This window comes from Narcine bancroftii, chromosome 6, assembly GCF_036971445.1.
Source record: "Narcine bancroftii isolate sNarBan1 chromosome 6, sNarBan1.hap1, whole genome shotgun sequence".
Lineage (NCBI taxonomy): Eukaryota > Metazoa > Chordata > Chondrichthyes > Torpediniformes > Narcinidae > Narcine > Narcine bancroftii.
Window position 1 is genome coordinate 169,579,560 of NC_091474.1, and position 20,150 is coordinate 169,599,709.

General features: G+C 43.5%; 1 long non-coding RNA gene across 2 annotated transcripts in view; it reads right to left on the minus strand.

Moving 5' to 3' along the window:
• LOC138737656 (uncharacterized) overlaps positions 1 to 19,686 on the minus strand; it is a 113,418-nt gene extending 93,732 nt beyond the window's left edge. For both annotated transcript variants that reach the window (XR_011341113.1, XR_011341112.1), the window contains exon 1: positions 19,558 to 19,686. This is a non-coding gene — a long non-coding RNA (uncharacterized lncRNA). The remainder of the gene's footprint in view (positions 1 to 19,557) is intronic.
• Positions 19,687 to 20,150: the final 464 nt, after the last annotated feature.

Consider the following 20,150-nt stretch of genomic DNA (forward strand, 5'->3'; position numbering starts at 1 on the left):
GTCCTCTGCTCCCCCAGAGTCTGCAACCCCTCGAGGCCAATGCCTAACACAGGCACTACCATCTTGCGCCCAGGCCCCACGATCATTAGATTTTAAAATTAAACCCCATTGGCTCCTTGAGGAGGACAAGGCTATCAGCTACCATCTTGACAGCCTTTCACAGGAGCATAATTGAAAGTGTCCTGACTGGCTGCATCATTGTGTGATATGATAGCATCAGACTGTAAGTCCATACAGAGGATCATTAAAACAGCCAAGAAAATCACTGTGATCTTCTTGTCCTCTATAGATGACATTTACTGGGAGCATTGTCTAAATAGGGCTCAAGGAATTATAGAAGACCCTTTCCATCTAGCGCACAGTATCTTTAAACCACTACCATCAAGAAGGTGGTGCAGGAACATCAAAATCAGGACTGCCACGCTGGGAAATAGCTTCTTCCCACAGGTTGTGAGACTGATGAATAGTATCTTGTAACCGTGTAAGTCATTGCAAATATTTATTTATATTTATTTTGATTATTTATGTGATCATGACATACAATGTATTCTGTGTTTTTGTGTTTGCAACATGATCTGGAGAGGTGCTTTTCATCGGATTGTATGCATTCAATCAGATGATAATAAACTTGAACTTGGACTGTAACACTTTCTGCTCCCTCACCAATTAAGACCAGACTGACATTGAAGTTGCACAGTGTTGTGATAGCCACACCATATCATATTCAAGCAGTAGTGATTTTGTTTCATTTGTTATCATGTTCAGCATAGACATCATGAGCCAATGGGCCTGATCCTGTACTGTTCCATGTTCTGTGTACCTCCTTGCAATGCGAATGTTAATTAGCCCTGACTGATGAGAGAAGACAAATAGAAAGTGCTCAAAAAACATACCTCCTTTGTCTGGAATACACCTCCTGAGAAGGTGGAGACAGATAATCTCACAACATTTAACAAGTGTCTGGATTAGCACTTGAATCACCAAGGCCATTGACCATTGCTGGTGGTGGGATTCATAAAGCTATGTCCTTGATGGCAAGTGATGCGCTGGTTGAAGGGCTGGTTTCTGTTTGTGTGACCCTATAGTTCTATTCTGCCATCTTTATCAAGCTTTAAAGTCAATTTGTATCAATTATTTTTAGTTTTATTAAATGGTTTTCTGCAATACCTCTGTACCCATTGGAGCAACAATACATCATATTTCCCATCGCCTTTTTAAAATCACTATCTTAACCAACAAACTAAATGAGAACAATACTATTCGACAACCAATCCTGTATCTGCACTCCCTTTATCATCCATGCCTTCCCCCTCTTCACTCCCTTTATCACCCAGACGTTCCCTACACACTCCCTTTATTGCCCAGGCCTTCCCCCTCTGCATTTCCTTTATCACCTGGGCCTCCTCCTTTTAAATTCTATTATTTGGGCTGAAATCTTTGGTTTGAGTCAATAAAGTGATACAATTTTTTACAAGCTTCAGTTTTCCCAGGCAATTTTGGAAACGTCTGTTAACTTACCCCACCAAATTATACAGAAATCCCACCACTATTATTTATCACAATAATTGTGGTGGGTCTTGTGTGTAAATTTGGTATTCTTTCCTAAAAAATTGAATCCATTAGCACCCTCTTCGAAGCACAGATTATGCATAATAGACTTGTAATTATTTCACAGTGGCATTGAGAAATTAGCCAAGGCCCACCTGTACAATTTGCCGTAATGTGCCTGATATTTTTAAGGTGTCAGTTGAGCACCTAATAATCTTAATAGTGATATACTGCACATTTCCTCTCTGACCAATCTAAATTGAAGCTTTTGTGTACAAACAGTGACCTCGTATGTATAACTAGCAGTATAATCCTTGAATCATTGTCCAGAGACTTAATTTCCTATCTGGTTCCCTCTTAAATTATTTTTTTAAATATTTAAACATACAGCACGGTAACAGGCCATTTCAGACCATGAGTCCGCGCCACCAAATTTACACCCCATTAACCTACACCGCCAGTTCATTTTGAATGGTGGGAGGAAACTGGAGCCCCAGAAGAAAATCCTCACAGACACAGGAAGAACATACAAACTCCTTACAGACAGTGTGGGACTCGAACCAGTGAATAATATATATATTCATGCTCAAGTTTTCCAAGGTATCACAGTTATATTTGAAATATTGTGGGAAGATCTAGTGAAGGACAGCTCCCTTCACTGGATAAAAGTCATCCTGACTCCACCCTTACTTGCCAGCTGGCTGCAGCAGATCATGGCCAATTTGCTGCTCACCACAGGCACTGAGATTCCAGTGACCACAAATGGTGACCCCAACGAGCCCAAAAATGTATTTTTGGACAATCGTGAACACTGCTGTTGCTGTGAAGCTACCACCTTTCTGGACAGCTGAGCCTGAACTGTGGTTCCAACAGTCTGAAGCACAATTTCACCTTCGCAAAGTCAAATTGGACACCACTCGTTAATACCATCTCGTCAGTGCCCTGGACCAGGCCGTCACTAAGAGGATCAACAATTTCCTATGGAATCCACCACATATCAGAAAGTATGAGGCTTTACAAGCAGTTTTAGTACATGTATATGGTATGTCCCATAGGGAAAGGGCAGCAAAACAACTACATTTCGATGGGTTGGGACACTGCGCCCCTTCAGAACTAATGGATGAAATGCTGTTCCTGGCATCTGGAGAAAGGCCCAATATGTTATTTGAGCAGCTCTTTTTAGATCGAATGCCAGAAGATATTAGGCTCTTGTTATCCAAATGTTCGTTTGAAGACCCAAGGGCTGTAGAGGCAGAGGCAGACATTTTAAGGCTGGCTAAAAAGCACAGCAAGGAAAGTCAAATCTGCACAACTAACTCCTCTGATATTGACCCTGTGTCACACTCTAGTGCTCTTAGCACATCACTCCCTACAACCAGGCAATGGCCTAAGGCAAGCAAGCAGCCTGTGGACACCTTGTCTTGGTGTTATTACCACAGGCATTGGGGAGTAAATGCCCACAAGTGCCTTCCACCCTACCTGTTTGCAGGAAATGCCCAAGCCAACCACCAGTAAGGACTGCAGCAGTTAGAAACTTGCAAGCCTACTGTATGTATGGGACCAGTTGTCCCAGTGAAAATTTCTGGTGGACACGGGTTCATAAGTTAGTGTATTTCCACCCACTGGTTTTAACACATGCCATCCTACCCCAGATCTGTAACTACGAGCAGTTAACAGTTCCAACATTCTGACCTTTGGCACCAGGAAGATGAATGTCAAATTCGAGAAGCATCTCTACACTGAGCCATTTATTATAGCAGCAGTATCCCTACCTTTGCTTGGTGCAGATTTTCTTTGGGCTCATTCATTTCTCGTCGACTTAAAAGGACGTTGGCTAATAGATGGAATGACTTTTCTGACTATTCCTCTGGCAGACGCCTATACCCCTCCTCTGCACCTTCAAACATTAAGTAAACCAGTAGATGAATTCTCCAAGCTGTTGGGAAGATTTCCCTGAGATTACTACTCTATAATTTTCTGCCTCCACTGCAAAGCATGGTGTAATTCACCTCATTTGTACTAAGGGCCCTCCTATCCATGCTAAAGCCTGTTGCTTGCCTCCAGAGAAGCTGCGCTTAGTTAAGAAAGAGTTTGACAAGGTGGAAAACTAGGCATAATTCGTAGGTTCGAAAGTCCCTGGCCATCTCTATTATATATGGTCCCGAAGCACAATGGCGATTGCTGACCATGTGGAGATTACAGGCGGCTTAATGATGCCACCATCCCAGATCATTATCCAATACCTCATATTCAGGATTTCTCAACTAATTTGCACGGAACGAAGATTTTCTCGAAAATAGACGGTGCGTGGCTATCACCGAGTACCAGTAAAGCCAGAAGACAATCCAAAAACATCAATAATTACCCCATTTGAGTTGTTCGAATTTTTACGAATGCCATTCAGATTAAAGAATGTCGCTCAATCATTTCATCGGATGATGGATGCTTTAGGATGTGGTATGACCAATGTTTTCATTTACTGAAATGATATTTTAGTGGCCAGTGGGACTAAGAAGGAGTGTTTGGAACATCTTCATGAACTTTTTATTCATCTTCAAAATTTTGGACTGACCACCAATCCAGATTAATGCATTTTTGGCAAGAAATTATTGATTTCTTGGGGAATAGGATTATCAGGAAGGTGTGACTCCATTGCCATCCAAAGTTGAGGCATTACCAAGTACTCAAAACCTGTTATGGTCAAAAGCCTGCAGAAATTCTTGGGAATAGTAAATTTTTACCATTGGTTTCTTCTGGAAGCAGCTCATATCATGAAGCCTCTTTTTGATTTACTGTCTGGAAATGCCAGAACTGAAGAGGGAAACAATGCCTTCTTGAAGATAAAAGATTTGCTGACTCATGCCACTATGCTTAGCTATCCAGTTTTAAATGCAGCCACCGCCCTTTCTACAGACACATCCAGTATGGCTAAAGGAGGTGTCAAGGGGCAATGGAAATTGTTAGCATTCTTCAGCCGCCATCTTTGTGAAGCAGAGAAGAAATATAGTGCTTTTGATAAGGAGCTTTTGGCCATTTACTTCTCTATTCGAAACTTCTGTTATTTTTTGGAGGGCAGAGATTTACTATATACACTGACCACAAGCCCTTAACATTTGCATTTTCCAAGGTCGCAGAGCCACGGTCAGCTTGACCACAGTGGCAAATATCATTCATTTCACAGTTCTCCACAAAAATACTACATATTTCCGGAAAAGACAGTGTAGTAGCTGATGCACTTTCCCGCTCTGCTCCACTCGAGATTTCATCTGTAGATCAAGGTAATGACAAAACAGCTTTGACCGCAACCCAAGAACATGATCATAAGACGAATGTTTATTGTACTGCAATTGAAAGATGTACAGTTTGGAGTTCATGGCAAACTACTCCTCTGCGATATATTAATGGGACATCCATGCCCAGTAGTTTCAGCATCATGGAAATGTCGAGTATTCGACTCTGTACGTGGTCTCTCATATCCATCGATTAGATCGACCATTTGTATGGTTTCAGTCAGGTTCGTGGCACGGTCTTAAAAAAGATGTTACACAAATGGCAACATCCTGCATTGCCTGTCAGAAAGCAAAAGTTCAGCGACATACTAAGGTACCACTGTAGTCCTTCCCAGCAGTTACTCATCAGTTTGCTCATATCCACGTGGACATCTTTGGACTGCTTCCTGTTTCAAGAGGATACTGTTCTCTTTTTACAGAAAGAGACAGGTTTATGTGGTGGCCCGAGGCCGTGCCTATGTAGCTGCTTCTGCAAACACTTGTGCACGGTGTTCTTCCATTCCTGGGTGTCTTGCTTTGGTTTACCGGTGCAAGTTACTTTGAATAGAGGACCATAATTTATTTCCTCACTGTATATAGCCTTACCTCACTTGCTCGATACAACAGTTTATCATACGAATGCCTATCATCCCCAGGCCAATGGAATAGTGGAAAGATTTCATCAACATCTCAAGTCAGCATTGATGGCTTGGTTAGAGGACCCGAACTGGGCTGATGAGCTGCCCTGGGTATTACTGGGCGTTCTTTTTTCTTTTCTTTTCTTTCTTTGGCTTGGCTTCACGGACGAAGATTTATGGAGGGGGTAAAGGTCCACGTCAGCTGCAGCCTCGTTTGTGGCTGACAAGTCCGATGCGGGACAGGCAGACACGGTTGCAGCGGCTGCAGGGGAAAATTGGTTGGTTGGGGTTGGGTGTTGGGTTTTTCCTCCTTTGCCTTTTGTCAGTGAGGTGGGCTCTGCGGTCTTCTTCAAAGGAGGTTGCTGCCCGCCAAACTGTGAGGCGCCAAGATGCACGGTTTGAGGCGATATCAGCCCACTGGCGGTGGTCAATGTGGCAGGCACCAAGAGATTTCTTTAGGCAGTCTTTGTACCTCTTCTTTGGTGCACCTCTGTCACGGTGGCCAGTGGAGAGCTCGCCATATAACACGATCTTGGGAAGGCGATGGTCCTCCATTCTGGAGACGTGACCCACCCAGCGTAGCTGGATCTTCAGCAGCGTGGACTCGATGCTGTCGACCTCTGCCATCTCGAGTACTTCGACGTTAGGGATGAAAGCGCTCCAATGGATGTTGAGGATGGAGCGGAGACAACGCTGGTGGAAGCGTTCTAGGAGCCGTAGGTGATGCCGGTAGAGGACCCATGATTCGGAGCCAAACAGGAGTGTGGGTATGACAACGGCTCTGTATACGCTTATCTTTGTGAGGTTTTCCAGTTGGTTGTTTTTCCAGACTCTTTTGTGTAGTCTTCCAAAGGCGCTATTTGCCTTGGCGAGTCTGTTGTCTATCTCATTGTCGATCCTTGCATCTGATGAAATGGTGCAGCCGAGATAGGTAAACTGGTTGACCGTTTTGAGTTTCTTGTGCCCGATGGAGATGTGGGGGGGCTGGTAGTCATGGTGGGGAGCTGGCTGATGGAGGACCTCAGTTTTCTTCAGGCTGACTTCCAGGCCAAACATTTTGGCAGTTTCCGCAAAGCAGGACGTCAAGCGCTGAAGAGCTGGCTCTGAATGGGCAACTAAAGCGGCATCGTCTGCAAAGAGTAGTTCACGGACAAGTTTCTCTTGTGTCTTGGTGTGAGCTTGCAGGCGCCTCAGATTGAAGAGACTGCCATCCGTGCGGTACCGGATGTAAACAGCGTCTTCATTGTTGGGGTCTTTCATGGCTTGGTTCAACATCATGCTAGAACAACTCCAAATGAGGACCTCCAAGCTTTATCTGCTGAGCTCGTGTTCAGTGCACCATTAGTGGTTTCAGGGGAGTTTGTCCCCTACTATTCCAACACCAGCAATGATCTTAAGGAATTATTGAGCAGGCGAAGTGAGACCGTAGGAAAATTGACCCCTATACCACCATCGTCACATAGAGAACACTTTTTTTGTGCCTGAAGACCTCAAAAACTGCAAATATGTCTTCGTCCGAAGGGGAACACATGGTCAACCTTTACAGAACCTCTACAAAAGACGTTATAGGAAACTCAGACAAACTATGTTGACCTGCATTTTGGACATTGGAGGGAAGCCACAGTCTTTCACTATTGACAGGCTGAAACCAGCTCATGTGGACAAGTCTTCCCCACTGCAGCAACCAACAGTTCGTAGCAGAGGCCGGCAATTTAAAAGACAGACAAACCTTTCTGCCGGTTGTGGCGGTGGTGGGGCATGTAGCAACACTATTATGGCACTACATCTTCCAGAAGGCATCGAACCAGCCATGTGTCCTCAGTGTGTGATGACATCAGCACGTGTTGAGCACATGTTTCAGGCATTTAAAAAGTTGCACCGGTGATGAAGAGTAAATCCATTTGATGCACTCTAAAAATGCCTTGTGGTTATTCCGTCGTGTCCACTGCAATTCCAATGACCACAAGTTCACTGTTATGTTCACTGTGAGAACATGGAATGTACTTGTGCAATGCTTGATTATGAGGGGATTCCCACCTCTGCATCTACCTCCTACCATTCTGTCTTTAACTAAATCTGTGGGTCCTATACCTTTTCCTGGTAGCCTTTTGTCATCCGTGAGAGCCAAAATGTGTGTTGTTGATGTTGGGCTTAATGTACTGCAGAATGTGCATTTGAAGCCAAATTCCCTTGGATATCAGTGTAGCAAATTGTGGAGCCTGTGTTCAATTGACCCTGAATGCTGCTGGAAACTGTACAGGTCCAGTTATACTGCATAGCTCTGAATGTAAACTGCTACAGGTATGTTGTTGTTTTTAATGTACAGTATTTCAATCAATTTCATGAATTATTTTGCCGGGGATTTGACTGGGTAATTGATCTGTAGGTAGCACATGTTCACTAATTGAAAAAAAGGGCAAAATTCAAGTAAGTACAAGAACCAACATTACAAAATAAACATTATATTAAAATCTTTTTCATTGTTCATGGAGCACTTTGAAGAGCCTACCTTCCCATTTTAGTTAAGAGCAAATTTTCAAGAACCTTTGGCCCCAAGAAAGTTTTAATTTTCTCCAAAAGAACATAATTGAATATGAAGTTTTAAAGTATAAAAAAAATCGCAAAGCATTTCCTCGTTTGCCAAAGCACAGAGGTTGAATAAAGGTTAACCCATTTTGCATTAGATAGGTATACTGTATCTGTAAGGCAGCAGAAACTGGTTAGTTGCTGAATAGGACACTTGGTAGACAATTATAACCATGCAAACTTCTGTATTTTCCTTCCATGGGATTATGATGTTGTGGCCATGACTGGGACTTGGCTGACGGAAGGACAGGATTAGCTGATGCAGGTACCGGGATTTGGATATTTTAAAAGGGATAGGAAGAAAGGTAAAAAGAAGGGTGGGGGGAAGAGTTAATTTTGGAATAGTGCAGAAATAGCAGGGTTTTTGTTATGGGAGACTTCATCTTCCCAAATATTGACTGGCATCTCCTTACTGCAAGAAGATAGATGGTGCAGAATTTGTCAGGTGTGTCCAAAAAGCATTCCTTACTAGATCAAGTACTGGGTAATGAATCTTGTCAGGTGACAGACCTATCGGTGGGGGAGCATTCCAGTGAAAGTGACCACAACTCCCTAACATTTAGCATAGCTATGGACACAGATAGGAGTAGACAAAACAGAAAAGTGTTAATTGGGGAGGGGCTAATTACAATGGGATTAGACAGGAACCGGGGAGAGTAAATTGGAAACAGACATTCTCAATGAAAAGCACAGAAGTAAACTGGAGGCTGTTTAGGGACCATTAGTGTGGAGTTTGAGATAAGTTTGTCCCACTGAGATGGAAAAGATAGTAGGATAAGGGAACCATGGTTGACAAAAGAGGTGAGACAGATAGTTAAGAAGAAGAAGGAAGCACACAGAGATTTAGGAAGCAAGACAGGAAGGGCTCATGAAAATTGTATGGTAGTCAGGAAGGAATTAAAGAAAGTTCTCAGGAGATCAAGAAGAGGCCACAAGAAGGCCTTGGCAAATAGGATTAAGGAAATCCCTTAGGCATTCTATAGATACATTAAGATCAGAAGGATCATGAGTGTGAAGGTAGGGCTGTTTAAGGATAAAGGAGACATCATGTGCCTGGTAACAGAAAAGGTAGGTGTGGTGATACACCACTAGCCTAATGTAGGGGGCGATCTCTGTACCTGCTGGAAGATCACCGGAGGACAGACCACACCTGGCCAGATGTCAATCAGCTGACCTGAATAGACCTAACTCCATCCAGCCGACTGTCAATCAACCGCCCGGGATATAATCCCGAGCCAGTCACTATTACAACTACCACTGTAGCAAGACTTTTAACTGAATAAAGCCTGTTGGTACAGTCTTTCTCGAGTTTTGTGTCTGCTTACTGCTGAAGCAGTGCATCACAGTAGGGGAGGCCCTAAATTAATATTTCAGTGTTCACCACAGAGAAGGACCTTGGCCAACGTGAATTCAGTACAGACAAGCTTATGTGCTGAAGCTTGTTAAGGTAAAGAAAAAATCATTCAGATTGATGTCCCCAGGACTGGACCAGATATACCCCAGGTTACTAAAGGAAGTGAGGGAAAAGATTGCTGGAGCTTCGGTAATGATCTTTGTGTCCTCCCTGGCCACAGGGCTGGTACTGAAGAATTGGACAATGGCAAATGTAGACCCTTGCTTAAAAAAGACAATAGGGAGAATCCAAGGAATTTTAGATCAGTGTGTGGTGATATGTATTTACACCACTAGGTCACCAGGGGTCATCCCGGTGACCTTGTATATAAAGCAGTCCAGAGCTACAGTTGAGCCTTCCAGGTTCGTCTCGCAGAGAGACAAGACCTCTTAGTGTACATATTAGTTTATTAAAGCTGTCTTATTCTCGCACAGCTGGTATGGTTATTGTCAGTACACAATGGTCGTCAGATTATTGGAGAGGATCCTTACAGATAGGATTTATGAATATTTTAAAGAAATATAGTCTTCTCAGGGATAGTCAACAAGGCTATGTGAGGGGTAGGTCACGCTTCACATGCCTAATTTAATTTTTTGAGCAAATAACAAAAGAAATTGATGAAAGTAGACTGATAGCTACAATATATGTGGATTTTAGTAAGGCATTTGACAAGGTTTCCCATGAGGCATGGTATCCATATATATCAAGCCAATTTAAATAAAGCAGATCAACTAGACAGGGATGTCCACTATCTCCCTCACTGTTCGCGTTAGCTATAGAACCACTGGCAGAACTGATAAGAACAGAAAATAAAATAAGAGGGATAAAAATAAAAGAGAAGGAATATAAAATCAGTCTATTTGCAGATGACATCATAGTATACTTAACAGAACCAGAAATATCAATAAAAGAATTACATAAGAAATTGAAGGAATATGGAGAAGTATCGGGGTACAAGATCAATGCAAATAAAAGTGAAGCAATGCCAATGAATAATGCGGATTTCTCAAAGTTTAAGAAAGATTCACCATTTAGATGGCAAACACAAGCAATTCGATACCTAAGTATACAACTAGATAATAATCTAGGCCATCTATACAAACTAAATTATCACCATTAATGAAGAAATTACAAGACGACTTAGAACATTGGAAAGACTTACCACTAACACTGATAGGAAGGGTAAATTACATTAAAATGAATATCTTCCCAAGGATACAATACCTATTTCAATCGTTACCAATTCACCTAACAGAGAAATTCTTCAAGGAACTAAAGAAAATAATAAGGAAATTCTTATGGAAGGGGGGGGGGGGGGAAACCGAGGATAGTGCTAGATAAATTAACAGAATGGTACAAACAAGGGGGCTTACAGCTACCAAATCTTAAGAATTATTATAGAGCAGCACAATTAAGATACCTATCAGATTTTTATCAAACAAGGGAAAACCAGATTGGACCAGATTAGAGTCAGATAAAATAGGGGAGAAGGTACCTGAACATATATAAGTGGGATGAAAAGCTGGTGCAACATAGGAATTCACCAGTACTGCACCATCTGCTCAACATTTGGAAGAAGATTCACGTAGAAGGAATAAAACAAATGATCAACTACCAAAATTAACTAATCCCTTTCACAATAGACAACCTTTCCTTTAGAGAATGAGAGAGAAAAGGGATCGAAAGAATAGAAAATTGTTTTTCGGGAAATAAATTATTATCTTTTGAACAAATGAAGGAAAAATATGGTATAACTCACGGTAAAATGTTTGCATACCACCAACTGAAAACCTACTTGAAGGACAAATTGGGAAGCAGACTGAGGTTACCAGAAGGAAGCAGTTTTGAGTATGTGATTACAGACACAATGATAATTAAAAGATTTACAACAAGCATGTACATCAAACTGCAAGAGAAAGAGAACGAGGAAACAAGCTGTAAACCCAAACAAAAATGGGAACAAGATCTAAACATAAAGATAAAGAATGAAACATGGGAAAGGCTATGCTCCGGAACTATGAGAAATACAATAAACACGAGGTTACGCATGGTACAATATAATTGGTTACACAGGCTATACACCACGCCCCAAAAGTTAAATAAATGGGACCCAACAGTATCAGACAGATGCTTTCACTGTAAGAAGGAAACGGGAACAACTGTACATGCAATTTGGGCATGTGAGAAAGTGGAAAAGTTTTGGGAAGATCTAAACCAGGTATTAAATAAAATCACAAAAAGCAACATACCAAAAAATCCAGAGATCTTTCTTCTAAGTAATATAAGAAGTAAAGAACTTGGACTCGATTTGGATGGAGCACAAAAAAGATTTATTATGATAGCCTTAGCTATAGCAAAAAAATGTATTATGTCAACCTGGAAATTAGAAGATAGCCTGAAAATACAGGAATGGTACATAGTAATGAATAAATGTATTCCATTGGAAAAAATAACATATAATTTAAGAAATAACATCACAGTATTTGAACAAATTTGGGAACCGTACATGGTTCTACCGCGGACCTCCACTGTCTAAAATGACAGAAGGAGAAGACGAAATGAACTGACCCAGTATGTAAAAGTAGAAGACACAAATTTCTTGCTTATTTTCATTGTGTGATGATATTGTTTAATGGGGTTAATATATTATATAGGTTGAAAGTTGAGTGGGTGGGGAGGGGGGGGGGTGGTGAAGGAGGGAGGGAAAGGAGGGGAGGGGGAAAAAGGGGAGAAAATGACACTGTGTATATTCAAGAGGGAAATGTTTGTGTGTATTTTGGTTAGTATGGTTCATAGTGTGAAAAATAAATTTTTTTTAAAAAGGCGTGGTATCCATGGAACCTTGACCGTGTGGATTCAGAATTGGATTGCCTGCAGAAAGCAGAGGGTAGTAGTAGATGGAACATATTCTTCTTGGAGGTCAATGTCGTGGAGTTCCACAGAGATCTATTCTGGGATCCCTGCTCTTTGTGATTTTTATAAATGACCTGGATGAAGAAGAAACTTACGAATAGGTCAGTAGGTTTGCAGATGACATGAAGTTTGGAGGTTTAGTGGCTCGTGTAGGAGGTTGTCATAGGTTACTAAAAAATATAGACAAGATGCAGGGTTGGACGGAAAAGTAGCTGATGGAGTTCAATCTGAATAAGTGAGAAGTGATGCATTTTGGAAGGACAAACTTGAAGACTGAGTGCATGGTTAATGGTAGGATTCTTAACAGTGTGTCCAAATCCATAGATCTCTCAAGGTAGCCACACAGGTTGATAGAGTAGTTCAGAAGGATTATAGTATGCTGGCCTTACTTGAAATTTCATGCGCTATTTAAAAAAAAATTATTGTTGTAAAAGTGGACGGTGAGCGGGGGGAGTGGACCACCGAAGGCAAGGGTGAGACTTTGGAGGAGGCACTGGTAGTCCAGCCCTAAGATGACTGGGGCACAGAGCTTGGGCATGACCAGGTTCCTGAATCATTGATATGTTTCCCCACCCACTGTCAGATCTGCTGAGCAGTGCCCGAGTGCCGTGATAGAGTGGTCCTGGGCAGCAAAGGCGATAGAGAAGTTTGTGGGGTATACCTTTAATTTCAGTGTCCAGGCCACGTTTGGGTGCACAAAGCTCTCAGTACTGCTACTATCAAGCTGGCATTTTGTTACCTTCCTGTTGACAGCGATGTCTATCTTTGAGCACCTGAGTCCACGGAGAAATCTTTAGTATGATGGATGCTTGGACCATCTCAGGGTCCCAGTCACGGCTCCATGATTGTGTGCGTGAACACATTGAACGCGTCATCCTGTTGGTGAGGTGAGCGAGTTGGGGCAGTCAGGGGCCGGCAGGTCCATCATGGCAGCGCCCGGTGGATGCATGTGCAGTTGGATGACCTGACCGGAAGTGAGGCCAGAGGTGATGTCATCGGTGCTGCTGGATGTGATGTCTTCAGTGCGGGTGAAAGTCGGGTGGAGAAAGATGGCGGCTCCTGTGGTGAGCATAAAACGATGGTGCAGGTGGGTGGCCAGACCAGAAGTGACTCGGCGAAGCAGGCAGAAGTGGCGGGCAGAGTTATAGTGCTGCCCAGTCTTCGCATGTGGCTGCGGCCGGGGTCTCCCGGCTGATCGTGGAGAGCCACAGCACACCCGGCAGGTCTAGAGAGGCACACCTTAGCGAATTGGCCTTTCTTACCACATCAGAAGCAATGTGAGTTCCTTACTGAACAGCTCTTTCGAGAGTGCCTGTCCAACCCACAGCCAGGCCCGCAGTACTTACAGCGCCAGGATGTGGTGGCAGCGGGGATTGTCTCCTCCCTATAGGGCCCCTCAGTGACAGCAGTCACTGGCCTTGGCCAGGCTGGAGATTGGGTGAGTTGGGCATAGAAAACTTACACCACCTCCATGATTCTGGTAAGGGGAGCAGTAGTTTCTTCCAGCAGTCTCTACCGGGTGGCCCTCGATCGCAACCCTCGCATGCAGGCATCTCAGATGAGTCACTCCACCTCCCATTTGATCACCCTGGTCTCAGTCAGGCATGGACGAGCTAGCTCACACAGAGCCCTCAGATAGGTATCTGCCATCTCACCTGGTTGCTGCACCTTGATGCTGTCCAGGTACCGGGCATAGAGCATGTTCGTACATGCTTTCCAGGACAGCTATCACAGGTTTGTAGTCCGAGCAGTCTCTGATGGCCTGGAAAGTGTGTCGGCCCAGTTCTGTGTGAAATACCTACCATGAGTCTCTTTTGGTTCATGTTAATCACCTCAGCCAGCATCTGGATGATCGCCTCAATCGCATACTTCCATATCTCGAAGCACACCGGGGCATCCGGGTATTGGCAGTCGATTTCCAGACTCCCGATGGTGAAGAACTTCTTCGTGGTCTTTAAATTTTAAGTGGATTACATTGTGATGCACTGTGGTGCAGCAAGCAGACACAAAAACAGAAAGATTGTATTATAGGCTTTAATCCACTTCAACTCTGTTGCACACCAGTAGTAGTCTCGATGGCTCCATGTGTTACTGGCCCAGGAGGGGCCAGCTCAAGTCTATATACAAGTCGGTGATTGCCAGCCTCCCAGGTGGTCTTCCTGCAGGTACAGCGGTCGGCCCCTGCAGTAGGCTGGTGGGCACGCAGTCTAGTGCTGTGGTTACACACCTTTCAAATTGCAGGGGGATTGACACATTAAGTCACCAACCCGACAATTTAAGGGGGATCCTGCCCCACAATGATGCATTGTGCACTCACCGGAAATACTGCCAGATGTTCAGATACTGGCTACCCAGTGACACATGCACACAAGCACTGACGTCTCTGGAATAAGCGGGTTGGCTATTTCCGTTTTCAAATTGGCCATGGACGAGACCTCTGAGGTAGGTCATGGACCCGGTTGGATTCTGATGAGGTTGACCCAGTTGAACCCTTTCTAACTGCCACGCAACTGGAGCACTAACCGGGCAAATTGCCCGGTTAACCCCATTTCACACAGCAGTTTGAAAAGACCTACTGAGACAGCAGAGTACCTGCTAACTCTTGCCAACCCTTGTAATATCATCCAAATTTAGCTTGCTTAAATCTATTCCCTCCACTCCATGCCTGCACCACCTCTTCCCCTGCTCCATGCTTGCACCTTTCTGCCTTTGGCCAGAGCCCCCTTCTTCCCTCTGCCCATGCCTGCAGCCCCTTCTTCCCTCTGCCCCATACCTGAAGCCCCTTCTTCCCTCTGCCCCATACCTGCAGCCCCTTCTTCCCTCTGCCCCATACCTGAACCCATTTCTTCCCTCTGCCCATACCTGCAGCTCCTTCTTCTCTCTGCCCTATACCTGAAGCCCCTTCTTCCCTCTGCCCCATACCTGCAGCCCCTTCTTCCTTCTGCCCCATACCTGCAGCCTCTTCTTCCCTTTGCCCTATACCTGCACCCACTTCTTCCCTCTGCCCCATACCTGCAGCCTCTTCTTCCCTTTGCCCTATACCTGCACCCACTTCTTCCCTCTGCCCCATACTTGCAGCTCCTTCTTCCCTCTGCCCCATACCTGAACCCATTTCTTCCCTCTGCCCCACACCTGTAGCCCCTTCTTCCCTCTCTTTTATTTTATTTACTACCTCCTGGGTATGTGACCAAGAAGCCAAAAGAGTCAAACTTCTTAACTTACAGTGCTATTAATGTATTTGATGGCTGTTGATATCGTACATAGTATCGACTTGATCAGTGCCGGTTGTATGAATGGTGCAGCTGGACTGCGAGCACCCAAGGCTAAGGAAAAGAATAACCAAGCAAGCTGGCAGAAAAGCAGAAAGTATGATCCAAAAAGCAGGAAACAAAATGCAAGCCAGGAAGTAAGGGGGCTAGCTATGGAAAGTGGAGCCCTGAGCCAGACAAGCTAGGCACAAGAGTGGCAGGGACAAATATCCAGCAACTGCCCCAAATTCGGGGTGAGTACAGTTACAAAGAGAGAGGCGGATGAAGAAAGTGCAAGAAATGCACAGCTTTTGAGGAAGACAGCAAATGACTGTGTAGTGTTCTAAATTACAGCAGACTCTTCCCACCCATTCTTTGCTTGATTATTATCTGACTTGCTGGGATTTTCTGAAATGTTCAAGTTTTGTTTCAACTTTCCAACATCTGCAGTTTTTTGAAATTTTCTCAGGCATCATCTTAAACTTCACTTTAAAAGCTGCACTGATCCCATAATAAATATTAGACATGAAAGTCTGCAGACACCGTGATTGAAGTTAAAAAAAAACAATGCTGGAGAAACTCAGAAGGTCAAACAGTGCACTTTATACACCAAAGTGAAAAATATACAACCAACATTTTGGCTTGAGCGTTTGATGAAGGCCTCAGGCTGAAACGTTGGTTATGTATCTTTATCTTTGCTATATAAAGTATACTGTCTGACCTACTGAGTTTCTCCATTATAATTTTTAACATTATTAGTTAATCTCTTGTCAAGCTGCATGTTGACAGAGGTAGATAATGATTTTCACCTGCTCCTTGTAGCTTCAGAGGTAGATAACAACACTAAGGTTACCAGCCTTTCTCTGCCTGGGCTGGAACCACTATAATTTTGATTTTTAGAAGGATAAGGCTGATCCAAGATGTCCACTTGTGTCAAGTCTTAATGCAGCTTTAGTAGAGATGCAACCATGCAGATGGAAATAGGGTGGATTGTGTTAACATTGACTGGAATGCCAGCAATCAGCCTTCAAATTTGTATCGTCTCAGATGCGTACGCATGTTCTGAAATATGGAGATCCAAAAGTTATTGTCAAATTTGGAGAGGAAAACCAGCAAGTCCACCCAGCTTGTTCTGAGCTCATTTATCATTTTATTAACAGCAATTTGGTGAAGCTGAAGTCAGCTTATTGCGTTTCTTTGTAAAGCTGTTATAGTTATTCCTTTCTGAACTTATCATGCTTTTTATCGTCTCTGGATTTGTTTTTGATCTTTGTTTCTTTTATGTTCAATGTTTTTGTTTCCTCCTTAATTGGAATTAACTCTAATTGTTTTGTGTACTACCTCCAGCTCTTTCATCTTTTGCTTCGATAATTGTTTCCTTCCATCTTGAACTATCTCAGGTTTATAGTTTTACTATCCTTCAATTGAACTGTTTTCTTTTCCATGCGCTACATTTTTTTAAAAACAATTACTCCTCTCCTTACCATGCCTTTCACTTTTATTCTCATTAAAGGTACCTAACTAGAAACTAAGAGATTGGCACACATGCTCACATAGGCATAGAAATACTAAGACACAAAACATAGGTTTGAGAACAGTTCAGGAGAGCTAATGAGTTTGAAAATGAAACATATGAGTGATCGGGCAAGAGAACTACTAATAGGATTTATGTACAAAGTCTCGCGATACCGTTCAAAATAGTAGTGTCACAAAGTTCCCTCTGAACAAACCTGTCTGTTTTTTTAAATTTTTTCCAAGGAACTTTGGCCTGCAGCCAATTAGTGGGGTTATATCGATCAGGCCTGAAAATAGTCAGAGGAAATGTAACCACCATCCACTGAATATCATGTATTACCCACTTGCTGCCTGCTCCATATGGTAAATTGTACAGTCAGTGCACCCTGTGTTTTCTGGGTGTGTGGAACAGTAAAAGCCACTTATCTTTAATTTGCGTTTCTGAAGGCTAGCCTGTGTTTATTCAAGCAGAAAATGCATTATGCTTACAGAACATAGAACAATACACCACAGTACAGGCCCTTCAGCCCTTGATGTAGTGCTGACTAATATATCCTTTCCAAAACAAAAGTACTAAACCCTCCCTACCCCATAACCCTCTATTTTTATTTCATTCACGTGTCTATCTAAGAGTCCTTTAATGCCCCCAATGTTTCAGCTTTCACCACCATCCCCGGCAAGGCATACCAGACACCCTCAACTCTCTGTGTTTAAAAAAAACTTACCCCCGATGTCTCTCCTAAACTTACCTCCCTTCACTTTCTACATATGTCCTCCGGTGTTTGCTTTATGCTGCCCTGGAAAACAGGTGCTGACTGTCCACCCTATCTATGCCTCTTGTAAACTTGTAAACCTCTATCAAGTCTCCTCTCATCCTTCTGCTCTCCAAAGTAAGTCTCAGCTCTGCTAACCTTGCCTCATAGGACTTGTTTTCCAATCCAGAAAACATCCTGGTGAATCTCCTCTGCACCTTCACCATAGCTTTCACATCCTTCCTACAAATGAGGTGACCGGAATTGAACACAATATGCTAAGTGTGATCTCACCAGAGATTCGTAGAGTTGTAGAAGGTTCTGGGGGCCATGTGAACCTGACATGGGGAAGGAAGAAAATTGGCACAGCAGGTTCCTGGATATGCAAAGAGGTAAAAAAATTCTTTATCCTCAGGGATCTGAACAGATAGAACATAGAACAGTACAGCACAGGAATATATTTCAGATTTATTGTTAGAGTACACACATGACATCACATACAACCCTGAGATTTTTTTTCCTGTGGGTGAGGTAGAATTACCACATTGGTAGTGCAAAAAAACTCACTGTACAGATGTACATAAATAAGTACATGTAAGCAAACTGGTTGTGCAATACAGAGAGAAAAAAAATCAATACAGTGCAAGAGTCCTTAAATGAGTCTCAGTTTGTTGTTGAGGAGTCTGATGGTGGAGGGGTAGCAGCTGTTCCTGTACTGGGTGGTGCGAGTCTTGGGTCACCTATACCCCTCTCTTGATGGCAGCAGCAAGAACAGAGCATGTGCTGGGCGGTGAAGGTCTTTGATGATTGCTGCTGCCCCCTGATGGCAGCGTTCCCTGTAGATGTTCTCGATGGTGGGGAGAGTTTTACCTGTGATGTCCCAGATTGTGTCCACTACCTTTTGCAGGGTTTTAAGTTCAAGGGTACTGGTGATGCAGCTAGTCAGTACACTTTCCACCACACATCTGTAGAAATTGGCCAGAGATTCTGATGTCAAACCAAACCTCGACAAACTCCTTACCTGCTTTCTTCATGATGTTATTAATGTGCTGGGTCCAGGAAAGATTCTCTGAGTTAGTGACTCCCAAGAGCTTAAATTTGCTCACACTCTCTACCTCTGATTCCCCAATGATCACTGGATCATACATTTCTGGTTTTCCCTAAAGTCAACAATCAGCTCCTTGGTTTTGGTGACATTAAGTGCAAGGTTGTTGTTGGTGCATCATTCAGCCAAATTTACAATCTCCCTTGTCTTTGATGACTCATTGACCCTTTTTATACAACCCACTACTATGGTATTGCTGGCAAATTTGTAGATGGTGTTGTTGTTGCACTGAGCCACAGTCATAAGTGTAAAGCGAGTAGAGCAGGGGGCTAAGAATGCAGCTCTGGAACTGATGGAGATTGTAGAGATGTTCTTACCAATCCCCACTGATTGTGGTCTGGAGGCGAGGAAATCCAGGATTCATCTTCTACCATGGGGTGTTGAGTTTTCTGATCAGTTTTGAAGGGATGATAGTGTTGACTGTTGAATTGTAGTCGATAAAGAGTATCCTGATGTATGCATATTTGATGTCCAGATGTTCCAGGGCTTTCTGTAAAGCCCTTGATCCCCTTGTCTGCACCAAACATGATAACCAAGTTAAACTAAAAATCTGCTGCTTGCACATAATATACAGTATATCCATCTATTACCTGCATATTCATCTGTCTTTCTAGAATAATATACAGTATATCTGTGGCGGCGCACATCCTCATGGCGAACCGGCCCCGCTTGTATCGCCACGTGGTGAGGCAGCCATGGGGAAATGGTGTCGTCAGAGGTTTCTCTCTGACTTCAGCATCCCTTCCAGCGCGGACCCTTGGCAGCAATTATGATGTCACAATGCACCAGGTGACTGAGCTCATGCTGCCCTTATAGGGACGTGCTGAATTTGAATAAAAACTGTCATTAATGACCCTCAGTGTGGTGGCTATGTTTCTTCCACTGATCACACCCCCACAGTGGTGACCCCAATGAGCCCAGAAGTTTTTCTGGACTCAAAACACCATGGATTCAGCAGAGGTTAATGCTGTCTCCATCAAGCTTCCCCCCTTTTGGACCCACCGACCAAGAATGTGGTTCGGGCAGGCGGAAGCACAATTTCAACTCCGCAACACCTCCTCAGGTGCCATGATGTTCTATTATGTCGTGAGCGCTCTGGACCAAGATACGGCAGCGAGGGTGGACGACATCATCCACCACCCTCTGGCTACGGGCAAGTACACTGGCCTCAAAGACCTGCTGG